Raw genomic sequence first — 8,940 nt, 5'->3', positions numbered from 1 at the left:
AAATCCCCGACGTAATCTGAGATTTTGCCGAAACCTATAAAAATAAAATGTTTATTTTTTTCTTGACCGGGTTCTAAGAGATCCCCATATATCTCAATTAGATTGTTAAATTGTCCATGGTATGTCGTGTAGCAATCAAACATTAAGTATTCAAGCTAGACCACGCGGGACATTTATCACTCCAGCCCTGATGCACGCTATCCGACCATCCGGCGACTCCACCATTTCTCTTCATCAATGTCTTGGAGTTCTGCGTGATCGTACTATGTCCTTATTGGTTTCTTTCTCTAAATCCTAAATTAGGAAATATACTTGGAAGAATGTCTCGGGGCGGCGTAAATAGCGAAATTTGAAAGTGGGGGCGGTAAAATAGAAATGGCGTCGTGAGATACCTTAAAACTCATTACGGCATTCGGTGGATTTACGACGTTGTCAGAACTAATATCCCGTATTAATGAAGAACAAATTGACATTTTTCAGGGTGCGTGCTCATTGCGTATGCGGAGTCACGCTCGGGGATGGAGTCGGCGGGGGCTGGAGGCAGACCTGCACACGTAGCTGCATGCGTGAGCCACATTCTCAAACTCACCGTCTAAGCGGCCATCGGACTACTATGATGAATATGCATACGCTCCTTATGGAAATTTATCTAGTGTGCCCCACGTTAAATACCACGAAATCGATGACGATTCCCAGAGATTGATTACGATTTCGGGAAATGAAACGATGCACCGATACGCCCGATGCATATTGCTGCGTTATTATTTCATCGGATGCACTATGCACCCAGGTAGTTACAAATGCATAAGCTAATCAAGATCGTAATTTAACGGCGGAATTGCATTCTAATATTGATCGTAATCAGCTATTTGGATATTCAAATATTTTCATAGAGGCCGGACGTGACGTATTAAACTGTCGTCAATATGCACTGTTTATTGCCACCCCTGGAATTTTTACGCCAACCTGGAAATTATTCCCGGATAGGAACAATGCCCCAACCAAATGCACCCCATTTACGTCTTCTTAAACCCTTCACACAAGAGTGATTCATTATTTATCATCATTGTAGCATATATTAACAGCTTCTTGGTGCATTTTTTCCATTCAAGAACTAAACAGTTTTCAATTTTTTTCCACGAGAGCCCAAGATGGTTCTAGCTTCTTCTTAGTCTGAAGAGCAAATAATCAACGTAGATAGCAGAAAAAAATAAATGGTGCAATTAAAACCTTCTCCATTGAAATAATGTATTCGATCTTTTAGATTTTCATTCTATTCTACAAATACAAATCAAAAATCGGATCTGAAATTTCTTATTAAAATAAAAATTCCATTTTGTTTTAATTCTTCCTTTCTTTTAAAAGAAACCTTTTCAACCTTTTTTTTTGTTGCACAATTCTTTCCACCTTTTTATTCTATTTTTGGAATCTTATAATACAATACATCTTTCTTTCTTCCTTTTTTTAAAATCTTTTTTCTCTTTTTCTCCTCAGAAATTGTTGTTCCTCTCTTTCTTCTCTTTCTTCTTGTTCTCTCATCTTATTAAAAGCCTTTCTTACAAAAATTTGACGTTTTTAATTCTAGACTTTCTGATTTTCTGCATTTACAGATTTTACATTCTTTGAGAAAAAAAAACAATAAATTTTTTTTCTTTCTATATTCTAATATCGCTAATGTCTTTCCTGTTTTAATTTTTGTTTTGGTTCCTTTCTTTCATATTTCTAGAATTCAAGATAATTTAAATGTATTCTTATTTTCTAAAGATCTAGCTTTTCTTTTCAAGAGAAATCACTAATCTAATTACTCAAGATATGTAGTTCTAAATCTATTCTATTACAATATTACACTTTTAATTTTTGTATCCTTTCTATTCTACAAGAATCTATGTTCTACATACTGAAAGCTTAAGATCTGTATTTTTATTTGTCAATAGATTCCACTTTTCCAAAAAAGTTCTACTCTATGATGTAAAAAAAAATCCTTACGACCATTTCTATTCTTCTTCTTTTCGTCTTCCAGAAATGACTTGACGTCTTCCGAAACAACTGGCTGCAGATTCCATAAATGTCCTTTAATTATGAATGATTTCTCCTACTCTTGAGGCTCCTTCCAAGTGCAACGGTCAACTAAAATCTATTTCAGATGAGCACGTGAACACTTTAAAAGAGAAAGAATGTGTAAGGGGTCGATAATTTGTAAATACCGTGGAATAGAAGAACGTTTTGAAGATGTGTGCGAGGGGCGTAAATCACCCCTCTCCAATAGCAGCTTCGCCGGTCATTATGATATGTGGGTCCATCCATTTCGGCGCAAGAAACCGCACAACACTCTATCAAATTGCATGCAGGTCGTAATAATCCGCAAGGATTAAACTGTGAAACGAACGTATACGAATTTAGTCCGGGTCGGGCCTGCAGGATGAGCCCGGCTGGAGCATCCCCTCTGTAGGGTAGATTTGCGGTGTGAGGCAATCAGCCGGCTGACAGCGATGAGGGATGGCGCTACCAGGTGTTGCATGCATGCTCATGCGAAACAAGAACATATTTTTGGGCCTTTGTTGTCACTACAAAAAAAAAAACACAACCACGTTAGAGTGGAAATTATTAGTGGAATAAGGCTAAACTACACCGACAAATTAGATTGTCTAAAATAGAAAATGTGAAGAAGAAGACGACGGTGAGGTGCAGTGTTGTCACTCCTCGAGGCAGACAGAGAAGACGAGCATTGGTGTGTCGCCACTTAAATCGGAACAGAGCGTACTTCATTGGTATGCATTGAGGATTTATACAGGCATGAAGCCAAAAACATTCATCAAGGTGGATTTAACTGAAACTCTGATTCATTGCAGGTCTAATATATGTTCGGCTTCAGCATGCACCTCGGTGGAAATTATTATTTACCGGAGCTGATCGTCCGGAACACCGGAAAAACACTCCACAGTTTGAGTGAGCGGAGGCGAGTCTGTTCAGCAGAAGTAACAGTTTATGTTTCAGGTGTTTTGTAACAATTTGTATGTGGCTGTCGTCGCCGGTCGTACAAATAAAAGAGAGTTTAGAACATGACTTTTATTAAAATAAATTACAGTCACACATAGACGACAGAGAAGATAGGAGCGTATATTACATGGAAAATGAAGTCTTGAGCAACAAATAAGCAACAAAATGTCGATAAAAACGAGAAAAAGAAAAACAAACAATACTCTAGATGAACAGTATACATTTTATCCTTAGCCTAGAATTTTACAGCTTATGTACAATTTAGGATTACGGGATGTAGTAGCCTAGCCCAAACACACTGGTCTGCAAGGTACAGAGTTCCTCTGCGGAGTTAGTACATTTACGTATACATTTCTTGTACTTTCGTTTCAAACAATTAAACTAAATTCCATACATCTTAAAATATAAAATGTATATTTTCTTAAGCTATTTTAGGTACGATACGCACAGATGCATAAATTCTTAAGGAGGTTTAGTCGTATTTACAGCATTTACAAAAAAATCAAAAAATTTAAATTAGTACAAGCGGTGCTCTAGAAAAATAGCAAACGAGAGTCTTATTTACAATCGCAATTTTCCAATGTGGCTGGGCATGATCAGCGTAATAGTCGACAACATCGATAACTGCAGCAGCCATTCGAAAAATTCCTTACAGTAGACAATGTGACACATAACAAAAAATAGAGATCCATAATGAATTGCAATGTGGACATTTGACACGATCCAGAGTGACATTCGAAGATGTCGTCTGGACCGTTCTGGATTATGTACATAATGAAATCTTCACTAATAGAAAAAATACTCAGTCACTTATACTTAACTCCTCATAATTTAGATCTTACACCTACTAGGATTATAATTTACGTATATCGTTAACTTTTTGAATTATGGCACATAAACCCAATTACGTATATGATGGCGCTCTGCGAGCCGTCCAGAACTCTTCACTGTTAACATAGATGCTTTGGATGAACATTTCACACTACCACTAGGTACTGTCACGTGACGGGTCCAGATCGGCGGCGTCACTGGTCCGATTAGTCGATGAGTCCGGTAGAGTTGGCGCCGACATCCTGGAGGCCTGAGGCATTGCCGTGTCAGGACTCTGCAAATTTCATTCATTTTAGTAAGGCCAATTCACAACACAACACCGGTCTTCAGCGTACAAGCAAGCCTCAAGCTTCGCAGGTGGTGGCGGAGGATAGGAGCGTTCGATAGATATGTCAGGACTAGTCGGTTGCTCAATCACGCCATCGCTCGAACGCTTCTATCCTACGGTTTTTTATCAGACGCCAATAACTTACACGTCACGGACCTATTTCCAAATATTATTTATGGAGGCGAATGATGATTTATCATCACCGGTTAGATAACTGGCCGGCCTATCCCGTAGAGTAAACAGAAACTGGTGATGAGTCGCGTCATGACAAGACGAAGAAAGTAGGAGTGGGGAGAGAGTTTCAGAATTGGAGAGGTGATTGGAAGTTGGAAAAATACAAAAGCTTGAGAAACGAGAAAATTTGGAAATTGGAAGGAAATGAAAGAGGAAAACAATTCAGAAGAAGTGGCTCAAGTGAAGAGTAATGTTCTGGAAGATTTAGAAGTAGAAGGAAAGAAAATAAATGAAAAAAAAAACATTAAAAAGAATATTTACCAACAGAAAAGTGGAATAATGAGAATATTGCTCAGTTTTAATCTTCAAGCAAAGAATTTTTACTAAGTTAGAAGATTTAGAACTAAAACAATTGGATACTTAAGATCTTGGACTTGCAAGAAATCAGAAGGAAAAAATTTAGAACTTGATGTACACTTTTTAATTTGTGTTATTTTGTATTTTTTATTTTTACAATGTTTCAAAAAAATAGTATTCGCCATTTTTATTGTTAACAAAATTTAAGACGAGCTATGCACAGGTAGTAGAAGTTAAAAGAAGAAGAAGAAAAACTTCAACTACAAGGTACAAAAATGCTTGTCGTTCCACTGTTGAAGAAAGAGAAACAGCAACTTTAAAAAAAATACAGAAAAGGAGAAATTACTCCAGAAGAAACATTTTCTTATAATTACAGGTTAAAAGTTAAAAACACAACAATAAAAGAGTAGAGGAGGAAGAGGAGGTATTGGGGCAAGCAAGAAAACAGCAAGATCACCTGAAGTAGAGCAGAAAACAGGCAAGGAAATGGAAAAGATATTAGAAAACCTGGAGAAAATGAAAGTGGAAATAAAAGAGGAAAGAAAGGAGATGCAAAAAGAGAACCAAGAAGTCAACAGAAGTATCGAACGGTTTTTCAGTAGGGGAAGAATATCGAATGGAGAAAACCGAGACAACGGAAATGGAAAAAGGACAAAGAAAAGGGTAGATCGACAAAGAAAGTGAGATCCGGAAAAAAGCACAAAGGGAAACACAAGAGAGAAGATACGAAGAGGAAGACACAAACAGAAAAGGTAACGAAGACAAAAAAAGTGAGTACCTACATATATTATATTGGAATGTAGCGGGTTTAAGAAGGGAAAGAAGAAGAATTTTGGAACTACGTCAGATAATTTGAGATAGTGGGGCTGGTAGAAATATGGGTAGAAGAACGGAGGTGGGGAAAAATAGAAAAAACTTAATGAATACAAATGGAAAGAACGAGGAACGGAGAAAGGAAGAGCGGCGGAGCAGAATTTTGGAAATTTTTGGAATCGATATAAGGTTTAGTTAAGTTTATGTGTATGTTTATACTATAAGGGGGGCAAAATAAAATTATGTATCTCAATAGAAGAGAAGAAGAAAAGAAGACGGAGAGAAGAGTAAATTATGAATTTTAATTTTTGAAATAAAAATATCTTTAGATGGCGCAAGTTGTAAATTTGATGTTCGATAAAAGTGATGAAATTGAAGAGAGAGAGAGAGAGAAGAGAGGAAACTGTGAACCGTAAAAATAAAATGTAAAGAAATTAGGAAAAGAATGTGAAGTAATAAAATATCTCCGGAGGATCCGGGATTCGTAAAATTCAGTCTATTTGGGCAAAAAAGTTGCAGATGGTATGCGGTAATAGTGCATAATGGCGCAATATATCCTGTTGTGGTGTCTCGAAATTTAATTGCCGCGGCCGCCTCCGTGTTGTCGTGCCGGGTCTTAGATCCTTTTAAAAATCAGAGTAGAAGCCTCAACCGAACCAACATATACATGAGTGTTTAATGGTGCGACAAATTTCATACAGCAGCGTATTATATGTCAGGATAAATATCCTCAGACATGGTCTCTGAGATACGGCCAGAGCCAACTAAGTGAAGCGGTTCAAGAAGAATAGAACCCAGATAAATTTATAAACGCTGATTTATCGCCGCTTGTATCGTCTGCACTGTAAATCGCAAATAAAATTTATTCCGAGAATGCGCTCTCACGACCATTTTTATATCGTTTTTGTTTAGAAAATCCCTGGCACCGTCTCCGACCACCCCGTCACACCCCCGTCAAGTGTCACGGGACGCGTCCACCCCGCGCATTCGGGGCACGAATGGGGTCGCGGAAATACAAAACCGAACTGCACTATACTACCGACTTTACTCAAATACATTTTATCAAAATATATCGTCATGACATGAGTTGCTTTTGTTAGGCGGACGCCGGGCCAGGTCCATCAATAATTTATCGACTTTTGTTTTATTTTCTGACAAGTTGTACGGCAATATTTTTCGAATAAAACTTTCAAATATAAATGGCCCGTGTGCGTATATATCTGGTTGCGTTCTATCTGCCGAAGTCATCCCATCGAAAAATACACGGTTTATTCTACAGGAAATATTTCCAAAGCACTTTCAAAATTTATCTAGCGTAATATTCAAATCGCTTTGTGTACAGATTCTTCCAAACGACGCCGCCCCCGATACATACCGAAACGACAGGTTGTAGTACCATCTGGTACAGAGCACAATTTACAAATCACACAAATAAAACGACACCCCCAGAAAAAAAATACTTCGGTACCACCTCCAGTCCCTTTTCCACACCCAAATGGGCTCCATTTTATTGATTCGCTCTATATTTATCAATTAGCATGAGCGTGCGTTCTGAAATAGCTCTGATCTAATAAAATGATATTTCCTCTAATGGTCTTGTAATTATGCACACAAAACCATTATGGATTTACTGAAATGAGAAAATTAATTGTGGTTTGATAAAATCTACAAGTTCGTTACGATCCCACAAAAAAATTACAAAAAAACATTTAATTTTAGTACCACTTCTAAGGCCTGGTACCACCTCCGAATCTAGTGTATCACTGTTAAAAACTTTACAGCATGTTGCTTCAGTGATCCTAACAACACGTTTTTCTGTCGGATTTAGTACTGATTCAACAATTTTGAAATTATGGTACTAACTCACTTTATTTTGTTCGGATAGAAGAATTGGTTATTGGTTGCAATCTGGTGAAGTGAGAATTGTTAAAAAAGCAAATAGAAAAGAAGTCAGAAGGTTTTGCTAAATCATTTCCAGTACTACTTGTGGTGCTTTTTGCAACGCTTCTGAATCTAATTTCTTTCTAATGAGAAAATTAATTGTGGTCTGATAAAATCGTTACGATCCGAGAAAAAAAAATTTGAAAAAAATAAAAAACCTATTTTTAGTACCAATTCTAAGTCCTGGTACCACCTCCGGATCTAGTTTCTCACTATTAGAAAGTTTACATTATGTACACGTTTTTCTGTTCCATCCAGTACTGATTCAACCATGTTTTGAAATTATGGTACCAAAATCACATAGATGAATTAGTTGCAATCTGGTGAAGTGAATAGAAAAGAAGATTTTGCTAAATCAATTCCAGTACTAAGAACTTGTAGTGCTTTTTGCAACGCTTCTAAATCTAATTTATTTTTGTCGTAAAGTTAATGACAAGTATGTACTGCTTTGGCGCTTTTCTATTTGTCAATACCTTTCAAAATGCAAGTTTTGTAGATTTGCAGTTCTAGTAGGTACTCTCAGTGTTCTAGTTGTCCAGTTTGAATTTTTCTTTGTAGAAGTTTTTCGCCATTTTGTTGAATTCGTTTCGTTGTAAAATGTGTGGCGTGAGTTAATCCGGGAATTGATTCGATGGTCTGTAATGGCGGTCGAAAGCCGTTACGTCTTTATCGAAATGGTAAATTAATGAGGGTGTGACGATCAGAACGTTGACACAAATTAAATAAAGCAGCGTCCTGTGGAAGAAGGTGCGATAAGTGTGTGCTTATGAAATTTTCAACTATATGAAGATTAACGAGAGGGGGCGCAAAAGATAAACCATAATTAGCAGGATGTCATTTACACTTGTTATTTAAAATTAAAGTGCTTTATTCGCAGATATTCATCTCCGCTTTCACCCTCGCTTTTTATATTAAAATAAACACCGGCGGTCGAGCGTCCCGACAGGAAAGAATTTTTTATTCCTATTAAAAAACCGCCACCGCCCCGCCGATCGGGGGCGGTGCGTCACCTCGCCGATTTTTAATCAGCCCCGGCAGGAATTAACGGCGCAGAATAAATCCCGACCACGCAATCTACTGAAATATGAGATTCCGAACAAGTTTACACATTGTTAATGCAAATCAATTGCTTACGCTACCGACCACCTATAAATCAATTATGCCGTGATTTGATACATTAAGGTGCTTGTCAAACCGGTGATTTACGTCCCCGCTGATGAATTATTAACTCCGGATCCCGCCGAATCGGCGGCGTCCCGCAACTCTCCACTCCCGATCCTCTCCTCTTCTCCTTTTTGGCCTAGGTCATGCATTTAGGTGTTCCACCGGAAGATCGGTCCGCTTAGGATTCGCCTCGCACGTTGCCGAGCGCCACCCGCAGGCAAATCGCACGCCACGTATGATTATTTCGCCTTTTGTTGACATCCTTGCCATTCGATCCTTGTCTGATAAGCAACTCCCGCGATAAAAATAGAAACACGTACGCATCTTTGTATTGG

General features: G+C 37.9%; 1 protein-coding gene across 5 annotated transcripts in view; it reads right to left on the bottom strand.

Moving 5' to 3' along the window:
• Positions 1–1,524: 1,524 nt before the first annotated feature.
• Positions 1,525–8,940, bottom strand: part of LOC138135791 (homeotic protein ultrabithorax-like) — a 109,749-nt gene continuing 102,333 nt past the window's right edge. For 3 of the 5 annotated variants that reach the window (XM_069054663.1, XM_069054665.1, XM_069054666.1), the window contains one exon: positions 3,052–4,102. The gene's annotated coding sequence lies outside the window, so the exon portion shown is untranslated. Of the gene's footprint in view, positions 2,565–3,051; positions 4,103–8,940 lie in introns of those variants that run through there. The other 2 variants (XR_011161079.1, XM_069054664.1) reach the window with 2 other exon arrangements.

Source organism: Tenebrio molitor, chromosome 7 (assembly GCF_963966145.1).
Source record: "Tenebrio molitor chromosome 7, icTenMoli1.1, whole genome shotgun sequence".
NCBI lineage: Eukaryota > Metazoa > Arthropoda > Insecta > Coleoptera > Tenebrionidae > Tenebrio > Tenebrio molitor.
The sequence above is the reverse complement of the archived record's forward strand: the minus strand, read 5'-3'. Positions and strand labels throughout refer to the sequence as shown.